A 22338-nucleotide genomic window follows, 5' to 3' on the forward strand; every position below is an offset into this window, starting at 1 on the left:
GGTGGGCAGGGGAGGATGTAGTCAAACATAAAAAGATGACTGCTAATCACAAGGAAACTAGACATTTCAAGTTCATGATTTCTGTGCCTTTCTCTGTAAGTGAGGATGCAAGAGTCTGGGCTCACTGAACGTGTTCCTTTGAGATGCACCTTAACTATCCAGGGCCAGTGTCAAGACGGGCTCAGCAGGATGGGGCTGAAGAATGGGTGCTGTGAAACTTAAGGAAAAAGTTAACATAAAACAAAACACAGAGACATTTATCTTAATTCAAGGTGGGGACTGGGGGACTCAAGGTCTCAGGGACCAAGAGCACTGCCTCAAGAAACCACACTGCTTTTATTGTGCTCTTTAGGATTCCGTCAAGTGAGGAGGGGCTATGGGTGGAGGATATAGGGTTTGTTTACTATTGTGTAAGTTCTTTTATTACTTTAAAAGCCACTTGCTGGTAAAAGGTTAAGCTTTTACTCTGACCGTTAGGCACATAACAGTCATTAGCATTTGAGTTGGCGATCTATGCAGAGCTTTCCAGAGAATCCTCACTGGGCTTCGGCAAACAGCATGCCTATTTGTGGCAACCCAGTGTGCCTAGGTTTGCACCTTGGTTCTCTTTGCTGATGCATATGCTGCTAATGACCACTTATAAAGCACTTGACCATGAAATTCGTCCTTCTCTTATTCTTTAGAGGACATATCCTGCTGTGCAAAAGGCATGCCAATCTGCACAGGTCTGGATGTGCCTAGACCAATGCATTAAGTCCTCATTCAGCTGACTCTATGAATAACTCATGCCTTTAGGTCTTTGTTCTTAAACTTAAGTCATTTACCAGTAGGAGACTGTTTTCAAGCAGGAAAACGGGGTCAAGTAAAGCAGGACAAGATGGGGTTTTCAGCAAAGAGGTTAAGAAAATGTTGTAGAAACATGTCTCGTGACAGGTCAGTGTCCTGTTTTCTCCATCCTGAGTACCTTCAGGGTTCACAGTCCATGGCAGCTACAGTAGCTGTGGGCTTGATGGCTGCAGCATCCTTTTTTTTTTTTTTTTTTTTTTTTTTTTTTTTTGTCTTTTCCAGGGCCGCAACTGTGACAACACATGGAGGTTCCCAGGCTAGGGGTCTAATCGGAGCTGTAGCCATCGGCCTACACCAGTGCCACAGCAACACCAGATCCAAGCCGTGTCTGCGACCTAACACCACAGCTCATGCCGGATCCTTAACCCACTGAGTGAGGCCAGGGATCGAACCTGCAACCTCATGGTTCCTAGTCAGATTCATTAACCACTGAGCCACAACGGGAACTCCGGCTGCAGCATCCTTTGTTTCCTGAAGTGGCAGGTGACAATCTTTGTCCACAGGGACTTTCTCTGTTTCCAGTGGAAACCAGTCTCCCCTCACCTGCCCTCCTCCTCAGGTGAGGGGCAAAATGGCTAAGGGGACCCTCCCACCAGCCTGGAGTGGATTTATCCCTTACTCTGAAGGCCCCCTGGCTTTGATGCCCTTCTGGATAAGGAATTTCTATCAGGGACTATAAAAATTTTTTGTTTTTGCCAAAACTAAATCTCCGCCGATATCCTAGAGTCTGGCTGAAAGCATCAACAGAGCAGCCAGTGACCAGATGATGGCTTGACGAGTGGTTCTCTTCTTGAATCCTCTTGTTAGATCCCAACCTAGAAAAACAAGAGTGACAAGTGTCAAACTTGAGGGCTGCTGACTCTTCCTCCAGCTGGCTTCTTAACCTTGCTGGATGGCTCAATCTGTGCCCAGGAGAGCTCATGTCCAGGGCATCGCTGAAGAGCAGTACAGAGTCCCTGGTGAGAAAAAAAAAAAGTGCTCTTCCTTATAAGCCATGAACCCTCAGATCAGCTGCCCTAAAGACCACTCGCATTTGATTCTGGGAAGATTTTTCTTGATCCTCTGAGCACATTCCCAAAGCAAAACCTCCGGGTTGTGGGTCAGGCATAGCTTTGACTAGCTGTTGACCTTGGACTGGTTACTTAATCTTTCTGGCCCCCTTTTCTCTGCACATCCTAGGTCTAATTCTGAGCCTGGGAATGAGTCAGCTGGTCCCAACCACGCAGCAAAGAGATCCTTATTCCACCACGGGTAGGAGACCCCCGGTCCCAACCACTTGGGTAGGAGGTCCTTATTCTAGCCACACAGGCAGGAGATCCTGGTCTGAATCAAATGGCTAGGAGATCCCTGTCCCAACCACATAGCTAGAAGCTGCATGTCCAGCCACCCAGGGATGAGACAAGGTGTAGGTCGATCTGCTTATGGGCTGTCTTGTAAATCTTGTCCAGCTCAAGGTCATGATCAGGAGCTCTTAAGGGCTAAGGGTCCCTGGGCATAGAACCAGAATCTTGAGGCCCCATCTGCCTCTGACAGTGTGCGGCTAATCCAGACTCCTAAAAGTGATAGACAAAAGGGCAGTGAGCCAGGGTAGTGATGGGGGGAGAGGGTGCTGAGACCCCCTCAGCAGGTGCGGGCTGAAGAACAGGTGCTGTGAAACTTAAGAAAAAGTTAACGTAAAACAAGACCCAGAGACATTTATCTTAAGTAAAGGTGGGACCAGGGGACTCAAGGTCTCAGGGACCAAGGGCACCGCCTCAAGAAACCACACTGCTTTTATTGTGCTCTTGAGGATTCCGTCAAATGAGGAGGGTGCTATAGGGGCAGGATATGGGTTTTTTTTTATTATTATTATTTTAAAAGGTCTTTTATTATTTTAAAGGTCACATAGCTGGTAGATGGTTAAGCTTTTACTCTGACCTTTAGACATTTAACAATCATTAGCAATGAGGAAGCTTGGCGTTAGCTGTCTATGCATAGCATCTAAAGAATCACCATTGTGCTTCCACAAAAGGCTTGCCTATCTGCAGCAACCCAGCATGCCTAGGTTTGCACCTCGGTTCTCTTTGCTGATGCATGTTCTGCTAATGACCACTCATAAACCACTTGGGGCCATGAGGCTCATCTTCCTCTTATTCTTCAGAGGACATATCGTGCTGTGCAAATAGCATGCCTCTCTGCACAGGTCTGGCATGCCTAGACCCACGCATTATGTCCTCATTCTGCTGGCTGCATAAGTAACTCATGCCTTAAGGTCTTTGTTCTTAAGCTTAAGTCATTTACCAGCACTGTGACTGTTTTCCAAGCAGGAAGATGGGGTGAAGTAAAGCAGGACAAGATGGGGAGTTTTCAGCATAGAAAAGAGAAGCAAAGAGGCTAAGAAAAGATGGTAGGAACATGTCTCCTGACGAGGGGGAGCTCTGGTCAGTGGGAAAGAGGTGGCTCCTCTCAGGAGGAGGGCAGCTGTGGAGACCCAGGGACTGGTGACATCTAAAAACAGAGCCTAGACATGCAAGGTCTTGTGACCTCAACAGCCAAGACTCTCCCGGATTCTTCCCCACCCACTGTGAACAAAATACTCGGAAAAGTTGTCACATGGTTTAAATACCTCCTTGGGTTGAACGTAATTCACAAGACCCTATTTTGACTTCTCGGCTGTGGCGCATTGAGCAAGCAATTCAGCACATTGGCTATTGATCACCGTCGATCAATATGTATATATCTTGTATCAGTGGCTTCTAATCATCCTTGCTGGACTGAGTTTATTGATGTCTTCAGCAACAGATAATGATTCCATAACAGTTATCGGAGGAGTCAAGAAACTAGGACTACGGGTTCTGACCCGAGTTTGGTGCAGAAATGGATTTAGATGTGTGTCTTCCATGCAGGGTTTTGTCCTTTCCTGCTTTTTTCCCCTCTGGCAATGACCTTGAGGACTTGCACCCCAGGACGTTAATGGCATGTGGTATTCATACACGCCTGGCATTTCGAATTGGAGTCCTGGGAGCTGAAGCGGGAACAGCAGTGGTTGAACAGTCATTGCTGTTCAACCACGGCTGTGACTGTAAATTTTCTTTCATTATATTATTGTTATTACTATTATTCTTTGTTATTTTAGGGCCGTACCCACAGAATAAGGACATTCCCAGGCTAGGGGTCGAATAGGAGCTGTAGCCGCTGGTCTACACCACAGCCACAGCCACACCAGATCTGAGCCACGTCTGTGACCCACCCCACAGCGCACAGGAATGCTGGATCCTCAACCCACTGAGCAAGGCCAGGGATCGGACCCTCGTCCGCACGGATACTAGACAGGTTCCTTACCACTGAGCCCCAGTGGGAACCCCTGACTGTACATAGATGCAAATTTTCCCCCAAGACTATGTTGAATCATTCCCCCAAAACACAGCAGGAAAAGGTAAGCAGAAGGCAAACATCCATGGGGTAAAAGACAAACTTGAAAAAAGCAAACGAGATCCTCTTTGCACCTGTCATGCTGTGGGTGGTGCTCTGGGGCTCTGTAGCCTGCAGAGGAGAGAAAAGAAACACGCCAGCACACACAGAGGTGAAAATACTTAAATAATACGGAAATCTCTAGGTTACACAGCAGATCTGAATGAAACCCAAATGCATCTTCATAAATAAACTCAGGACATTGAAGATGACCTTGCTTCTACATCAAGGCTCTTAAACACCAAAAAAACCCACACATCGGCATACGTGGGTCATGATACAAATGTTTCTTAAATCAAGGGCCAAGAAATCTTTCAACATCCAGATTGTCCTACTACTGGAATTCATTGTTAGAGTCTAGATCATGTGTTCTTTTTCTGCGTGTGTAACACATTGCAGCTAGGTATAGCACACTTTCTAAGAAACTAAAAAAACTGGACCAAATACCTCAGATGAGGGGAAGCCAGGACTAAGCAGAGAAGCACGTCAGGCTCTTTATCTGCCAGGAAGAAGCATCACTTGGCTGGGGCCACCTGGATACGTATGTTCGGTCTAGATGCCATGGAACGTGGGTGTTAAGGAATCTGCAGGACTGTCTACCTGATCCTTGAGTCCGCCTTGTTCTAGAATGTTCTGGAACTCCACGGGATAGCTACACCCTTTTGAAAGGCATCCCGAGTCAACCCAAAGGCATCTTTGAGTGTGTACCACCTTCCGTAGACATCTGAGTTAGTGTATCTTTGCATCTTGGTATTGCATTTCCCCTTATTAATCAAACCTCATCCGACACCAAACAGAAATACTCTAAGAACATATATTTTATCTTGTGCTGAGGCATCCCTTAATTGTTAGGACCTGTGATTCTTGTGTTCAAGTTATTTTGATTCTAAGGACTTTTTTGTGTGTGTGTGACTTTTGTGGGCCAAACCCATGGCAGCACATGGAAGGTTGCAGGCTAGGGGTTGAATTGGAACTGCTGCTGCCAGCCTACACCACAACCACAGCAACGCCAGATCCAAGCTGCGTCTGCAACTGACACCACAGCTCACAGCAACGCCAGATCCTTAACCCACGGAGCGAGGCCAGGGATCGAACCTACATCCTCATGGACACTAATCGATTTTATTACCATTAAGGAACAGTGGGAACTCCTCTAAGGACTTTTTAAACACAGCTTTCCTAAGAGAAACCACCTGTCCCTTGCCCTTCTGGAAGGTTCTGTGTCCTGTTCCAACAGACCTCCATCTGTCTTGCAGCTGGCTGGTCGGATGCAATGAATGACGGGGAAGAATGAAATAGGCTTTGTCCTCCAAACGAACTGGAGTCTTTTCTATGAGCAGACTATAGATAGTGACTAAGACCCTTTGGTAAGGCCTGTCCAGATCCATGCTCGATGCTTCACTACCACCCGCATTCCAAAATGCTGATTGACCTACAGCCTGTCCCTCCAGGCGCAGAGGCCAGTATGACGGAGCACCTGTGATACGTACTTGGGACACCAGTGTCTGAGCACAGAGCACGGCTGCCATCACTGCCCTCTGTTGTCCTGTCTTGCTGACCACACTCACCGTCTTTAAGAGAAGTCTTCCTTCCAACCCCCGAGACTGTCCCATAATAAGTGTGACAGGAGTTCCCCTGGTGGCTCCGCGAGTTAAGAACCCGACTCGTATCCGTGAGGAGGTGGGTTCCATCCCTGGCCTCGCTCCGTGGGTTAAGGATCCAGCATGGTCATGAGCTGTGGCTGTGGCGTAGGCCAGCACCGGCAGCTCTGATTCGACCCCGAGCCTAGGAACGTCCATATGCCATGGGCATGGCCCTAAAAAATAAAAAAAGTGTGATAGAAATGCCACATGGACATCCATAGAACTCTGCAGGCCATCAGGGCAAGAAGAACAGGTTTGCCTTAAACGTGGAAAGTCATGGAGCTCCCTCTTGTCAGCGCTTCTCTGAAAATCAGGACCATCCTGGGGCCCAGGGGTAAAAGGGAAGTTAAGAGTTACCCAATGCTCTGAAAAAACCATAAGTTATTTTTACTTAACATTGGAAGATGCCTTTAGCAGGTAAATAGAGGGCCTCCATTAGACCTTCTATTTTCCAAACAAGTGAGAGAATAAACAGGTGTAACATAGCTGAAAAGAAAGCTGGTCATCATTCTATCTAGTGATTTCTTTTAGAAATGACCCCTCATAGGAATAACGGACTCTGCACTGGATAGTATCCGATATTGGATATAAATAAAGACACAAATACTGAATACTGGACATAAATACAAAGTATCCACACCTCGGCACAGAATAAAGTACACCTGCCTAGGGAAAGTATTAGTTTCTACTTGGTGTCGGATGAGGTGTGATTAATGAGGAGAAGGCAGTACCAACATGCACCATCAAGGTACCAGACTGGTTTTATCGGGCTTGTTTTATTAGCACAAAGCCTAGTAAGAGGTAACAACTGTTTCTGGCTAGACGAGAAGGAGCTAGCTCTCCTGACCGGGTCCTTGGCAATTCTCAGGCTTTTGCTAAACGGAGATACTCTTGGAAGGTCCATGTGGAAGGAGCACGAACCTGAACAAGGACAGACGGTGGAGCGTGTTAAGAGCTACGCTGTGCATGTTCAGCTTTCCCCACCCTGCTCTGGGCCCAGGGTGCTGACCTGAATTGGGCACGGGGGTCTAGGGACTTGTGGATTTCATGCGTGGGGGGACCAGTGGGCACACAGGAGCGTTAGTAGTGAAACTACTGAGAGTATAATGGTGGTTCTGTATCATTATATATCCCAAATCCATACAACCCACAGCACCAGGAGAGACCCATAATGTCACCTGTGGACTCTGGGAGATGATAAACGTATCCACAGAGGTTCTTCAGTTTAGCAAGGGTTCCACTTGGGCAGGGGAGGGATGCTGAGAGGCAGGGGTGCGTGTGTAGGGGGCATAGGGTCTGAGACATCTCTCCACCTTCCTCTCAGTTACGCTGTGAACCTCACACAGCCAGAAAGGTCTTGAAACGCCACAAGTCTCTCTCATAACTTAAACCATACATACATTTAAAGACTTTCTTCAGAAGAACATACTGTGTTTGTTCAAGCCCACAGAAGAATGGGTAAGTGAGCTGCCTCATTGGCCTTTGCTCTGAAATTCAGAGTCACCACATAACCCAGTCATTGTCCTCTTGCTCTATACCCCGAAGGCATGAAATCAAGGAATGAGAGGCGTGTCTGTACATAAACATTCACAGCGGTGGGAGGGGGTTCACAAGAGCTGACAGGTGCCAAGCACCCCACTGTCCATACCCAGATGAATGGATAAATAATGAGGCATATCTATACAAAGGGAAATTACTCAGCCTTAAAAAGAAGAGTCTGGCGCTCCCACTGTGTCTCAGGGGGTTAAGAACCTGACTGTCTGTAAGAATGTGGGTTCAATCCCTGGTCTCACTCAGTGGGTTAAGGATCCAGCTTGCTGTGAGCTGTGGTGTAGGTCACAGAAGCGACTCTGATCTGCCGTTGCTGTGGCTGTGGTGTGAGCCGGCGGCTCTAGTTCCGATTGGACCCCTATCAGAAGTTCCATAAGCCATGGGCCTGGCCGTAAAAAGGCAAAAAAAAAGTCTGACATGGGACAACATGGCAGAACCTTCTGAACGCGAAGATGCAAATCAGAGAGGAGGAGAAACACAGTTTAACTCCACATGCAGGACGTGGGGAAGGCAGGGCTGGGGGAGGCTAGCGGGCCCCGGAGGGACATGTAACCGGCTCGCAGCCTCCTGCCTGCCCGGTGCGCGGTGCAGGTGGATCGCGCTGATGTGTTGCCTACACACCAGGGCGGGCAGACCTCACAGCCACTGAACTGTATGTACTCTTCAAGCCATCGGACGTGGGAAACTTTATTTACCTTCCGCCACAACTTCTGAAAGCAGGAGCTGCCCCCAGGGGTCCGGAACTCGAGGCTGGAGCTCCCTGCAGTCTTCTGGCTGGGGCTGCGGCTGTGAGAAATAACGAGGCTTCAAATGAAACACCCACACAAGGTGTCGGAGACAGAAGGAGACTTAAAAATAGGTAGCCCGGAAATGCTCACATTGAAGGTTGTCTAAAAAAAGAATTTCTATTAAAACCTCCGGCTTTGCTCTCCATTAGGTGCTAAAAAGGTCACGCTTTTAAAATGAAAATGCCTCATTAGCATTTTACGACTAATACTGATGATAATTGCTGCTGCAGCTTGGCTTTTGAGTGCTGTAGGTTACTGCAGTAGGTTTACCAAGGCTGTGGCCACTGACCTAAAAGAAATGGCTTAATTAGAAAGTTAACCTGAAACAAATGTTAAGGAAATGATACAGGAAGACCAGAAAAACATTTCTTTTTGTGTGACAACAGAAGGAGATAAGCCCATTATGTAAGTGCTATATTTTTATGGACCTTTGGCGGTTGTGCCAGGGTGGAGGTTTACTGGTGATGGGCTTTTCCATGGGGAGGATTTACCGTCGGTCGCCCCCTCTGCCGCTGAAACTCTGGAGTGACAAGCAGGTGCTCTGGGCACAGAGCACAGGGAAGCAGCTTGGGCTCCCCACACCCGGCCCGAGGCCGAGCCAGAGCCCAGAGACTGCGGGCTGCACCTGATGGCTCAGCCTCCAGGGCGGCTGTTACAAGCCTCCTATGCGAGCAGATAAAATACCAATGTCTTCTCTCCAGTTCTGGAGGCTGGGAGTCCCCAGTCTAGGTGTGCATGGGGCCACCCTGCTTCTGAACGCTGAAACAGACCCCCCCCCCCTTGGCTTCTTCTAGCTCCCGGAGGCTGCCAGCCATCCTGGGCTTGTAAGACATTGCTCCAGGCTCTGCCTGCAGTCTGTACAGCCTGCCCAAGGCTCTAGTAATCGTCCTTTGTCTTCTCTCAGAAGGACACCTGTTACAGGGAATTAGGCACCTGCCTAGTAGAGCATCTCATCTTGACCCCGCCCCAGACCCCCGTGACCTGGCCTCCAGACCCCGCCCCCCACCAAAGCGCCTCTGACCTCCACTCCCCTCCTGCCTGCCTCCAACCACCCCCTACTCGTCCTGACTCTGACCTCCCCTCACCCTGCCTGACACCCTCCTCCTGCCTGCGACAGCCTCTCCAACCTCACCCCGCCTGTAGTCACATCTCCACCTCCTCATCCCACCTCTAACCCTGCCCCCAGCCCGCCTCCACCACCCGCCCCACCTCCCAGCTGCATCAGAGCATGATGACAGGTGTTTAGCAAGACCCTGTTTCTAAAAGTGGTCCCTTTCCTAGGCGCCATAGATGTGGACATCACTGTATCTGCCTGCAGGACAGAAGTCACCCCCCAAGGCCACCCAGTTGAGTCTGGAAGCCAGGAGTGCCAGGATTCAGGACCCCATGTGAGAATCTGTGGCAGGAGTCAGCTCCGCGCGTGACCTTAACCCTGGCTGACCTTCACCATCCTCAGCAGGGGAGCAGCCCCAAGGGACTCAGAGTGGGCTGTGTGCCCGCATCTGCGTGACCTCTGCCTGTGTCCTCACCCCAGTCCCAGTCCTGACAAACCCTCTCCTCAGAGACAGTTGTGATATTTTTCTCCTCACGGATTTCTTGGCATTCATCTCGCTTTTCACAAATGTTGCCTTTTAATGGTCCTCTGACGACTGTGTTTTCAGAAGCCCTTCAATGTTGCACCCCACCTAACAGCCCCGTCCCCTCACCCTGGTCCTGGCCCCGTGGGTGAAATCCTAGCTCCCCGCCCCCAGGCAGGAAAGTCACCCCGCAGCTTCCCTTCTCTTACAAGGCATATGTCCTTTCAAGGCTCAGATCTGTGGGTTGCCTCTACCCTTGGCAATGTCCCATCTGCTTCCACACATTGTATTATTCCAAATAGATATTTAAATAGGCATTTCAATAATTCAAGAAGGCATCTCAATCATTCATGGAGAGCCAGGTCACGGGTGAGGGGCAAGGCGGGAAGTCGGAACTGCGTTCCGCATTCATGTCTTTGCAGCTCAGCCAGTCCTGATTCTGGTAACACAAGACGGGGTGCGTCGGAGGTCAGCCCAGGAGGGGACTTAGCTGGTCCCACGGGGATGGGATACGGCCATCCCATCTCTAGGATGTGTAGTCTTTGCTTCACTCGGTGACATCAGACATGGACCCTCATGCTCCCAGTTCATTTCACCATATACAGCTGTCCAAGAACGGACAGCCCAGGTAACAGACTGTGACAGGTCACAGGATTTAAAGGTTTGCTATGTGTCTGTGTCTGACAGATGCTTCACCACCATTAGCAAATGAGAGAGAGAAACTTTTTTTTTTTTTTTTTGGCTGCACCTGCTGCATGCAAAAGTTCTGGGGCCTGGGATTGAACCCACACCACTGCTGTGACCCAAGCCAGACCTGTAACTGCATACTTTTTGACAGGTTGGTTTTAGTAAGGTCTGACTGACATTATTTTCAGATGTACAACAAAACGCCATTTGCAGCAACATGGATACAACTAGAGATTCTCATACGAAGTGAGGTTAATTCAGAAAGAGAAAGACATATGTCATATATCACTTATATGTGGAGTGTAAAATATGGCAAAGGAAGTTCCCATTGAAGCTCAGTGGGTTACAAAACCAATGAGCATCCACAAGGATGTGGGTTCAATCCCTGGCCTCAGCTGCAGGCCAGCAGCTGCAGTTCTGATTCGACCTGTAGCCTGAGAACTTCCATATGCCACAGGTGCAGCCCTAAAAAGCAATAAATAAATAAAATATGGCACAAACAAACCTGTCTACAGAACAGAAAAGGACTCACAGACACAGAAGACAGACTTGTGGTTGCCAAGGGGGATGGGAAGTTTGAGGTTGGTAGATGCAAACTATGACACTGAGAATGGATAAGCAATGAGGTCCTGCTGTACAGCACAGGGAACTCTATCTAATCTCTTGTGGTAGAACATTAAATTATGGAAGATAATATGAGAAAAAAACATGTATAGACATATGACTGGGTCACTATGCTGTACAGTAAAAATTGACGTAACACTCTAAATCAACCATACTTGATTTAAAAAAAAAAAAATGATTTGAGGAGTTCCCGTCATGGCTCAGTGGTTAACGAACCCGACTAGGATCCATGAGGATACAGGTTCGATCCCTGGCCTTGCTTAGTGGATTAAGGATCTGGTGTTGCCGTGAGCTGTGGTGTAGGTCACAGACACGTCTTGGATCCGACGTGGCTGTGGCTGTGGCACAGCTCAGCAGCTACATCTCTGATTTGACCCCTAGCCTGGGAACCTCCATATGCTGCAGGTGCAGCCCTAAAAAGTAAAACCAAAGGATTTGATACTTGTATACACTGCAATAGGATGACCACAGGAAGTCTAGTTAACACCTGTCACCATATGCAGTTCCAATTTTGTTTTTTCCTGCTGAGAAATTAAAATCGACTTTTTTAGCAATTTTCAAATATGCAGTGCAGTCACCAAGCTGCTTTTGAATCCCTTCATCCATTTCACCCTACCCCCAACCCCTGCTTTTGGCAACCCCCAATCTATTCTCTGTAGCTACAACTTTGGAGAGGGGAATGAGTTGTGTGTATTTTTTATTTTGTTTTGATCCGCATAGCAAGATCATTCAGTATTTGTCTTTCTCTGATTTACTTAGTATAATTCATTCTTTCATGCTGTCCTCAATGGCAAGATTTCAATCTTGGCGTTTCCATTATGGCTCAGCAGCTTAAGAACCCAACATTTCTTTGTTCAAACCCTGGCCTCGCTCCATGGGTTGAGGATCCAGCGTTGCCACAAGCTGTGGCATAGGTTACAGATGCAGATTGGATCCAGTGTTGCTATGACTGTGGTGTAGACCCCACCTGTGGCTCTGATTCAATCCCTAGCCTGGGAACTTCCATATGTCGCAGGTGCGGTCATCAAAACACATCATTTTTATGACTAAATAATACGTATTCTTTCTCTCTCCATACACACACACACACACACACACACACACACACACACACACACACACAATTTCTGTATCCATTCATCTCCAGATGCATATTCAGGGTGTTTCCATGTCTTAGCTATTGTGAATGGTGCTGCTACTAACACAGGTGCATGTGTCTTGTCATTAGTGTATTTTCGTGTTTTTCACATAAATATCCAAAAGTGGAACTGCTGATCACACAAAACAAAGTTCTATTTTTGAATTCTTTGAGGAACCTCCTACTCATTTTCCACAGTGGCTGTACCACTTTACGTTCCCGCCAATAGCACACAATCGTTCTCAAGTCTCTACATCCTCAAGAATACTGGTTATTTGTTAGGTTGCTGACAGCCATTCTGACAGGTAGTTTTCATTTGCATATTCTTGGTGATAAGTGATGTGGATGGAGCATCTTTTCACGTACCTATTAGCCATCTGTATGTCTTCCTGAAGAAACACATCAATTCAAGTTCTCTGGCTTTTTTTTTTTTTTAAACAGTAGTTGAAACCCACAGGATTTTTAAAAAAAGGTTTATTGAGGTCTAGTTGATGCACAAGATTGTGATAATTTCTGCTGTACCACAAAGCGATTCAGTCCTGTATGCACACCCATCCATTCTTTCAGATTCTTTTCCCACGTAGATTTATTTGAGAATATTGAGGAGCGTTCTCTGTGCTATACAGCTATTTTTAATTATTTATTTTTTTAGTAATGAATTCCTCCTATATTTTAGATATTATCAGATATATGATTTGCACATCGTATATTTTTCCTAGTCAGTGGATTTCCATTTTATTTATGGTTTCCTTTGCTCTGCAAAAGGTTTTTAGTTTGATGATGTCCCACTTGTTTATATTTGCTTTTGTTGCCAAGTCAAAAAAACAAAAACAAAACAAACAAACAAAAACATGACCAAGACCTATACCAATAAACTTACTGCCTATGTTTTCTTCTAGGGGTTATATGGCTTTGGGTCTTATATTCAATTCATATCTTTGATCCATTTTGAGTTAAATTCTGTGAGTGGTCGAAGATCAGGTCCAGGATTCCCAACAGCACTTATGGAAGAGACAGTGCTTATTCTTGGTTGCTTTGTCATAAATTGACCATATATATGTTTATTTCTAGGCTCTCTATTTCCTTTCATTGATCCCTGTGTATGTGTTTATGCCAAGAGCATACTGTTTTGATGACTATAGCTATGTAATATAATTTAAAATCAAGAAGAATGATGCCTCTGACTTTATGTCGAGATTGCTTTGGTTGTTCGAGTCTCTTGTGGTTCCATAGAAACCTTAGAATTGTATGTTCTGTTTCTGTGAAAAATGCCACTAGAATTTTGATGGAGACCACACTGAATGTGTAGACAGTCTGGGGTAGTATCACTATTTTAACACTATTCTTTCAACCCACAAACACAAGATATCATTCCATTTATTTTGTATCTTCAGTTTCTTTCATCAGCATCTCATAGTTTTATACATACAAGTCTTTTGCTTTCTTGGTTAAATTTATTCCTAGGTCTTTTATTCTTTTTGATGCAATTATGAATGGGATTTTTAAAAAATTTTTACTTTTGGCCACCCCCTGGCATGTCAAAGTTCCCAGGCCCAGGATTGAACCTGCGCTGCAGTTGCAACCTGCACCACAGCTGCAGCAACACTGGATCCTTAACCAACTGCACCACATGGGAACTTCCTGAAATTGTTTGCTTAATTTCTCTTATATCTTGTCCTTAGTGAACAGAAATACAATGTATTTTTGTATATTGATTTTGTATCCTGCAACTTCACTGAATTTGTTAAGTAGTTCTAACAGTTTTTTGGTGGAGTCTTTGGGGTTTTCTATATAGGATATCATGTCATCTGCAAATACCAACACATATCTTTTTGTTCTTTTTCTTGTCTTATTGCTGTGGTGAGGACTTAATACTTTGTTGAATAAAAGTGAGAGTGGGCATCCTTGTTCTTTTTTGAAATGCTTTTAGCTTTTCACCACTGAGTATGCTTATGGGAAATGCTTTTAGCGTCTCACCACTGAATATGCTATTAGCTGGGGGCTTGTGATGGGGCCTTTATTAAGTTCAGTTAAATTCCCTCTACATCCACTGTTGGGAGAGCTTTTATTATAAATGGATATTGAATGCTGTCAAAGTTTTGTTCTCCATCTATTGAAATAATGTGGTTTTTAGGCTTCATTTTACTAATGGGATAATCGCACTGCTAGAGGTTGAACCATACTTGCATCCCTGGAATAAATCCCACTTGATCGTGGTATGTGATCCTTCTCAGGCATTGTTAAACTTAACTGGCTAATATTTGGTGGAGAGTTTTTGCATCTCTGTTCATCAAGGAACTGTAATTTTATTTCCGTGTGGTGTCCTTGACTGGTTTTGGTATTGGGGTAATACTGGACTTGTAAAATGAGTTTGGAAGTGTCCCCCCCCCCCCCTTCTTTTTGGAAGAGTTTAAGAAAGATGAGTATTAGTTCTCTACATGTTTGGTGGAATTTACCACTGAAGCCATCTGGTCCTGGACTTTTGTTCGGAGGTTTTAGATGAATGACGCAACCAAGGATAAACTTATATTCAACTCAACCTACAGATGAGGAAATGGAGGGGAGAGTTTGTGGCAGGTGCAACCCCACCCAGGTAGCAAGGAGGTACAGCTGGATGTGGATCACTGATGCTGTTTCTATGTCAGGCAAACATATTCTACATGGGGAATATACCCTTATTAAAATCAATATTCAATGCTTATTGGTTACCTATTTTTCATTATGACCAATTTCTTCTTGAGATAACATTTCATACTTCTTGCATTCTGTTTTCATCAAGATCAATCACAGGGATGTTCTGTTGTGGCTTTGTGGGTGAAGGACCCAACATGGTGTTCAGGAGGATATGGGTTCAATCCCTGGCCTCACTCAGAGGGTTAAGGGTCCAGCGTTGCCAAAAGCTGTGGCATAGGTCACAGATGCAGCCTGGATCCAGTGCTGCTATGGCTGTGGCATAGGTCGCAGCTGCAGCTCGGAAATGACCCCTAGCCTGGGAACTTTCATATACCACAGGTACAGCCATAAAAAATGAAAAAAAAATAAAAAAAAAAAACGATCAGTCCCTGAGTTTGATATAAGAATTAGTAATAGAATGCTAAGGCAGACATCACATGGAAATTTCTTCCATGTATGTTTCACCAATGGGCTACATAAAAAGAATATGTAAAGACACAGATTTGGGGTAAGAACAATATTTCTTTCCTATCCTTCACTGGAATAAATTTTGCTATAATAGAAAAAAATACCACAATTTAATTGTTTTAGGGATTATCTATTCATGCTTTTTCCCTGAACAAAACAGTAAGCGGGTACAGCAAAAGGGAGTTTGAATATTTAAATCGTGTGCATGTCTCAAGGGAAATAACTTTTGAAAACCACACATGCGTACACCCCAGGACCAGCTGCCGCTGTTCAGAATGTCCAAGCCCTTTTCTCCCAACCGACAGCCCCCCCATCATGGAGTGCAACTCTTCTGCTTGAGGACCCCTCCAGATAGGAGCCCCTTGATCTGGGCAAAGTTCTGAAGTGAGAGGAAGTGACACTTTGTAAATGCTGAGGCTGGATGGCTATACAATGGATGGTGTGATACAATGTATCATGTCATACAATGTATCATGTCATACAATGTTATTATCCTGCTTTGCCTGGGGGTTTGTTCTTGAGAAGCAGTTGCAGCCAGCCAGCAGCAGAAGCTATTCTGAGAGTCCTGGGGTGACAGCCAGCAGTCATGAACAGACATAGAAAGGAGCTAGCCTTAAATTCATCCTAGCCTCCAGCCACAGACTGACACCCCTCACCCCCAGCCTTTGTCAATTCCCCATGAAGACCCCAAACATCACAGGCAGAGACAAGCCATGCTCATGAACCCTGTCACCATGGATTCTGGACCCACAGAATCCATTCACATCCTAAAATGACTGCTGTTTTGCAACATTATATTAGAGGGGATTAGTTACACAGCAACAGACCAGGAACATATACACTCCAATGCCAAGTTCAAGTGAAAACTGAGAAGATGAAATAAGGTAGCAAAAGTATTTCTTAAGAGTATGCTACAAACCCTGTTTTTTGTTTTTAATATATGCATTTTTATATACATAATTGTGAATAAATACTCCTAGACAGCATTTATATTTATAGTGTAAGTGGAGAAATTCATTCTTTTTTTTTTTTTGAGGAAGAAAAGATTTTATATATATAGATGGTTTCCATTTGTGTCATTCAAGCAGTACGGCTGGTAACTAAAATGGCATTTCTCACAGTTCTCAAGCTTTTCCTATTATGCGAATATTCAGTGTAATACTGAGCCAACTACTTTGTGACAAGTTTTATACCTTATAAATGATATATTCTAGCCAGGAAAGTTTCAAGCATAAGTCGTATTTTTTTTTTTTTAATGAGAACTATTAGGGAATTTATATTTAGAGGCAGGTACTATCTTGTGTCAGCATTCAACAAACCCAGATGAAATTTTTCAGTGGTTTGTTCCGTTTTTCCCAACCTCTCTTTCTCCTGTGAATCAAGCTGAGTGTCTAGTGGGCTATCCACATTTCATTCAAAAAGAATATATCATTGTCCATTTTTGACTCAAGCATTACATTTTTAAAGCCCACTAAACTGAGGTGGATGAAAAGAACAATCTGCTCCTGGGTCTTCGAATTAGCAAATTATAAAAAAAAAAAGTTTTAATTTCCCTAGGGAGGAAAATCTGATCAATAAACACACTGACTCTAATTTACGAGTAATGAAATAAAAAATTAAAACAGAATTTCACAGCCATTAGCTTAGTAAACATTTTAACATGTACTGAATGCACTGTTGAGAAACTGCAGCAATGTGAAATTTATATTCAATTTTTGAGGAGCAATTTGGTATTGTCTAACCGAATAAAAACCCTCTCTTTTATGTAACTCAGCAATACCTTTTTTTTTTTTTTTTTGTCTTTTTGCTATTTCTTTGGGCCACTCCTGCGGCATAAGGAGGTTCCTAGGCTAGGGGTCCAATCGGAGCTGTAACCGCCGGCCTACGCCAGAGCCACAGCAACGCGGGATCCGAGCTGCGTCTGCAACCTACACCACAGCTCACGGCAACGCCGGATCCTTCACCCACTGAGCGAGGCGAGGGACCGAACCCGCAACCTCATGGTTCCTAGTCGGATTCGTTAACCACTGCGCCACGACGGGAACTCCACATTTCATCTTTTAAAAATTCTGAATTCATTTCATCTTAAAAAAAATGTTTTTAATGGTACACACATAGTTTTTTAAAAAGTGTACAACTTAAAATTTTCCAAATTAAAAACATCAAAGGCCCTATACTGAAACCTGACTCTACCTACTTTGGTTTCCAGGATATTCCATTCAAAATAAAATATTGTGCAAGTCATACTACTCAACAGGAGTTGAGTAAACACTCTAAGGAAGGTGGTATCTCTGGGGACAAATGCGGAACTTGTATACCAAGCACTCATGAAAAGTGTATTCTCTCTCCTTTGAGATCTCCGACCCAGAAAACACGTCTTTGTTGCTGGTGGTTGGGAATCTAGGATGCTTAGGTGCCCACATCATCACTGGCCAGACCACTGCCTTCACTTTCTGGAACTCTCAACCCTACATGAGGTTTTGGTGGCCAATCACTGAAATAGACGGAATGTTAATATGAAAAGAGAATGAGGATTGCATCACAGCTAATCTTACTAAATACAATTCTGTACATATACAAAGATAAAATGTAAATACAGCTGCATGCCATGCTTCACATATATGCATATATGAATCAGGCATTGACATTAATTTTTTCATGCCTGAATTTGTGCCACTTCGTTTTTTAAATGTATTATATTGAAGTATAGTTGATTTACAATGCTGTGTTCATTTCTGCTGTACAGCAGTGATTCAGACACACACATATACATATGTCCTTTTTCATATGCTTTTTCATTACACCTTTTCACAGGATATTAAATACAGTCCCCGGTTCTATGAAGTAGGAGTTTGCTATTTATCCATCCTGTACATCAGAGTTTGCCTCTGCTAATCCTGAACTCCCCAGCCTCCGCTCCTCCAACCCTTATCCCCACTTCCTCCCCCTTGGCACCCACAAGTCTGTTCTCCATGTCTGTGACTCTGCTTCTGTTTTGCAGATAGGTTGATTTGTGCCATATTTTAGACGCCACATAGTATAAGGGATATCATATGGCATCTGTCTTTCTCTTTGAGTTCCCACTCAGCATGAGAATCTCCAGTTGCACTCGCGTTGCTGCCAGTGTTTTACAGCTGAGTCGTATTCCTTCGTGTGTATCTAACACATCTTCTTAATCCGCTCCTCTGTTGATGGACATTTCGGTTGTTTCCATGTCTTGACTATTGTACATAGTGCTGCTGTGAACCTAGGGAGGAAGTATATTTTCCAATTATAGTTTCGCCTGGATAGATTCCCAAGAGTGGGAAAGCTGGATCATATGTTAATTCTAATTTTAGTTGTCCATTCTATTTTCCATAGTGGCTGCACCAGTTTACATTTCTACCTACAGATTCAGAGGCTACCCTTTTCTCCACATCCTCTCCATAGCTGGTTATCTGTAGACTTTTTAATGATAACCAATAGGACCAGTGTGAGGTGGTACCTCATAGTAGTTTGGATTTGCATTTCTCTAACATTAGTGATGTTGAGCCTCTGCTCATGTACCTGATAGCCATTCATATGTCTTCTTCAGATACATGTCTATTTAGGTCTGCTGCCCATATTTGATTGCGTTGTTTGTTTATTGTTGTTGTTGAGTTGTATGAGTTGTTTGTATATTTTGGAGATGAAGCACTTGTTGGTCACATCATTTGCAACTATTTTCTCTCATTTTGTAGGTTGTCTTTTCATTTTGCTTTACGGTTTCCTTTCCTGTGCAAAAGCTCGTCAGTTTGATTGGGTCCCACTGGTTTCTTTGTTTTTATTTCTATTACCTTGGGAGACTGACCTAAGAAAACATTTGTAGGGTTAAGGTCAGAGAATGATTTTCCTGTGTTGTTTTCTAGGAGTTTGATGGTTTTCATGTCTTATGTTTAGGTCTTAAAGAAGCCGTTTTATTTTTGTGTATGGTGCCAAGGTGTATTCTAGTTTCATTGACTTACATGTGGCTGTCCAATTTTCCCAGAACCAACTGCTAAAGAGACTGTCTTTTTCCCATTTTATATTCTTGGTTCTTAAGCATCGGTAGTGGTTTATTTCTGGGCTCTCTATTCTGTTCCATTGATCTGTGTGTCCGTTTTCGTACCAGTATCATACTGTTTTGATTAATGTAGCTTTGTAGTACTGTCTGAAATTTGGGAGGGTTATGCCTCCTATTTCGTTCTTTTTCTTCAGGATTTCCTTAGTAATTCTGGATCTTTTATGGTTCCATACAAATTTTAGGATTAGTTTTTCTTAGAATTATTTGTTCTGGAGTTTCTGTCGTGGCTCAGCAGAAACGAATCTGACTAGCATCCATGAGGATGCAAGTTCAATCCCTGGCCTTGGTCAGTGGGTTAAGGATCCAGTGTTTCTGTGAGCTGTGGTGTAGGTCGCAGATGCAGCTCGGACAGCTCCGATTTGACCCCTAGCCTGGGAACCTCCACATGCCGTGGATGAGGCCCTAGAAAGACCAAAAAAAAAAAAAAAAAGAATTATTTGTTCTAATTCTGTGAAAACTGTCATGAGTAATCTGAGAGGGAGCACATTAAATCTGTAGACTGCTTTGGGGAGTATGGCCATTTTAACAGTATTCTTCTGATCCAAGTGCATGGATTATCTTTCCATTTCTTTGATTCCTCCTCACTTTCCTTTATTAATGTTTTATAGTTCTCAGCATATAAGTCTTTGACTTCCTGGTCAAGTTTATTCCGAAGGATTTTATTTGGGGGAGTGTGATTTTAGAAGGTATTGTTTTTTTTAATATACCTTTCTGTCATTTTATTGTTAAAGAAATGAAACTGATTTCTATAGGTTAATCTCATATTGTGCTACCTTGCTGAATTCCTTTATCAGTTCTAGTAGTTTTTGTGTGGAGTCTTTAGATTTTCTACATATAGTATCATGTCATCAGTATATAATGACATTTTTCACTTTTCCTATCAATTTGGATACCTTTTCTTTCTTTTTTCTGGGTCTGATTGTATCTAGGACTTCCAAAACTATGCTGAATAGAAGTGGTGAGAGGGACTAACCTTGTCTTTTTCCAGATTTTTGTGGAAAGACTTTCACCTTTTCCCTCTTGAGTATGATATTGGCTGTGGATTTATCATAAACGGCTTTTTTTATGTTATGTTCCCTCCATACCCACACTGTTAAGAGTTTTTATCATGAATGGGCATTGCAGTTTATCAAATGCTTTTCCTGCATCTATTGAGATGATCATATGGTTTTTTACTTTTCTTTGGTTAATATGGTGTATTACACTGGTTGATTTGTGTATGTTGAACCATCCTTGTGAACTTGGGATGAATCCCACTTGGTCATGGTGTACGATCATTTTTATGTGTTGGATTTGGTTTGCTAACATTTTGTTGAGAATTTTTACATCTATATTCATCTAAAATATTAGCCTATAATTTTCTCTTCCGGTGGTATCTTTGTAAGGTTTTGATACCAGGGTGATGGTGGCTTCACAGAAGGTCTTTGGGAGTGTTCCCTCCCCTTCAGTCTTTTGGAAGAGTTTAAGAAGGATTGGTATGACTTCTTTATATGCTTTGTAAAATTCACCTGTGAATTTTTTTTTAATTATAGCTTCTATATAACTTCTAGTGACCAGTCTGTTCAAATTATCTATATATATCTAAATATATATATATCTAAACACATACATATATATATCTATATAAACACACACACACACACACACACATATTTTGCCTTTTAGGGCTGCACCATTAGGCTGGGGTTAAATTGGAGTTGTAGCCGCAGGCCTATGCCACAGCCAGTCACACAGGATCTGAGCTGCATCTGTGACCTACACCACAGCTCATGGCAGTGCCAGATCCTTAACCCTCTGAGCAAGGACAGGGTTCAAACCCGCATCCTCACGGTTCCTAGTCGGATTCATTTCCACTGCCCCAGAACTTCTTCTTTATTCAGTTTTGGTGTGTTGTAATGTATCTAGAAACATGTCCATTTTTTCAGGTTGTCCAATTTATTGGCATATAATTGTTAACAGCATTCTCATGGTTCTTTGTATTTCTCCAGTATCAGCTGTGATTTCTTTCATTTCTTACTGTTCATATGGATCCTCTCTCTTGGTGAGACTGACCAGAGGTTGGTCAATTTTGTTTACCCTTTCAAAGAACCAGCTCTTGGTTTTATTGATTTTTTTTCTATTTTTTAATCTCTATTTTATCACCTCTCTGATATTTATTAGTTTCTTCCTTCTCCTGACTTTGTTATTGCTGATATTTTTTCTTTTTTCTTGAGGAAGGCCTGTATCACTATGAAAGTCCCTCTAAGAACTGCTTTTGTTGTATCCTATAATTTTGTGTGATGTATTCATTGAAATTTGTCTCAAGGTATTTTTAAAATTTCCTCCTTGATGTCATCATTTGGTGTTTTAGTAGCATTTTTTTTTCTTTTTTCTTTCTTTCTTTGTTTTTTGTTGATTGCTAGTTTCATGCCTTTGTGGTCAGAAAAGATGCATGCTTAAAATAATTTCTGCACTCCTAAATTTGTTGATATGTGCCCTAGTATGTGGTCAATCCTAAAGAATATTCCATGTGCATCTGAAAAGAATGTGTATTCTGGTGTTTTCGGAGGTAATGTCCTGAAAGGATCAATTAAGTTCAGTTTTTTTATTGTATCATTTAGGATCTCTGTTGCCTTATTGATTTTCTGTCTACATGTGTCCATTGATGTGAGTGGGGTGTTAAAGTCTCCTACTATTATTGTGTTCCTGTCAACTTCTCCCTTCATGTCTGTTAATGTTTGTTTTATGTATTTGGGTGCTCCTGTGCCGGATGCATGGATGTTGAGTCAATATCCTCCTCTTGTACTCATCCTCTTATCATCATATAGTGTCC

General features: G+C 43.6%; 1 long non-coding RNA gene across 2 annotated transcripts in view; it reads right to left on the minus strand.

Moving 5' to 3' along the window:
- Nucleotides 1–262: 262 nt before the first annotated feature.
- LOC110257730 (uncharacterized) overlaps nucleotides 263–22338 on the minus strand; it is a 129178-nt gene continuing 107102 nt past the window's right edge. Inside the window, exons 4-5 of one of the 2 annotated variants that reach the window (XR_014836009.1) lie at nucleotides 8186–8276; nucleotides 263–1661 (exon numbers count right to left, since the gene is read on the minus strand). This is a non-coding gene — a long non-coding RNA (uncharacterized LOC110257730). The remainder of the gene's footprint in view (nucleotides 1662–8185; nucleotides 8277–22338) is intronic. The other variant, XR_014836007.1, reaches the window with a different exon arrangement.

This window comes from Sus scrofa, chromosome Y (assembly GCF_054392235.1).
Source record: "Sus scrofa isolate SSC_HxYL_T2T_F1_AM1 chromosome Y, Sscrofa_HxYL_maternal_Yorkshire_Landrace_v2.0, whole genome shotgun sequence".
NCBI classification, from domain to species: Eukaryota; Metazoa; Chordata; class Mammalia; order Artiodactyla; family Suidae; genus Sus; species Sus scrofa.